The sequence below is a fragment of the Canis lupus genome, chromosome 36 (genome assembly GCF_048164855.1).
Source record: "Canis lupus baileyi chromosome 36, mCanLup2.hap1, whole genome shotgun sequence".
In the NCBI taxonomy this organism is placed as follows: domain Eukaryota; kingdom Metazoa; phylum Chordata; class Mammalia; order Carnivora; family Canidae; genus Canis; species Canis lupus.
Window position 1 is genome coordinate 3,711,597 of NC_132873.1, and position 803 is coordinate 3,712,399.

At 41.1% G+C, this 803-nt stretch overlaps 1 pseudogene; it reads right to left on the bottom strand.

Moving 5' to 3' along the window:
* Positions 1–273: 273 nt before the first annotated feature.
* LOC140625912 (U4 spliceosomal RNA) lies at positions 274–352 on the bottom strand (annotated as a pseudogene).
* Between the last annotated feature and the right edge of the window lie 451 nt (positions 353–803).

Here is an 803-nt window from a genome sequence, read left to right on the forward strand (position 1 = left end):
ATTTCAGTTAGAGGTAGAGGAGTAGTTCAAACATACAGAAGGACTATATTAAATGGATTTTATTTTTTTAAATATTTATTTTATTTATTTTTTTATTTATTTATGATAGACAGAGAGAGAGAGAGAGGCAGAGACACAGGCAGAGGGAGAAGCAGGCTCCACGCAGGGAGCCCAATGTGGGACTCGATTCCGGGTTTCCAGGATTGCGCCCTGGGCCAAAGGCAGGCGCTAAACCGCTGATCCCCCTAAATGGATTTTAAAGCCACATTTAACCTTTTAAAAGTTTTCAATTAGCAATAAATCGTGCCTCGGATAAACCTCATTGGCTACAATACTGCCACTGTGCAAAGCCTTAACTTTAAAAAAAATAAACCTATTTTTCAAGTTAGATTTATCAAAGTATAGCATAATACTTGTATTCTACTCTCTTGGTATTTATGCTAAAACGAGGAAGAACGAACTTACAGAGTATACCTGACGTGTATAGCAACTATGCCAGATACATTCATTTCCAAAGAAATCATGACCACATATACATAGAGGGGAAATGTAAAATGGGTTGTTTTTTGAAATTACCAATGGAAAACATTTGCTAACTTCTACTGGCATTTCCAAAAAATGAATAACACTCTTGGGATTACTGTATCGTAGACACCTATTGTTTCTTGGGGTGCCTGGGTGGAGAGTGGGTTAAGCGTCTGTGGCTCAGGTCGTGATCCCACGGTCCTGGGACGGAGCCCCACACTGGGTTCCCTGCTCAGTGGGGAGTCTGCTTCTCCTTCTGCCTCTGCCCCTCTCCTCAC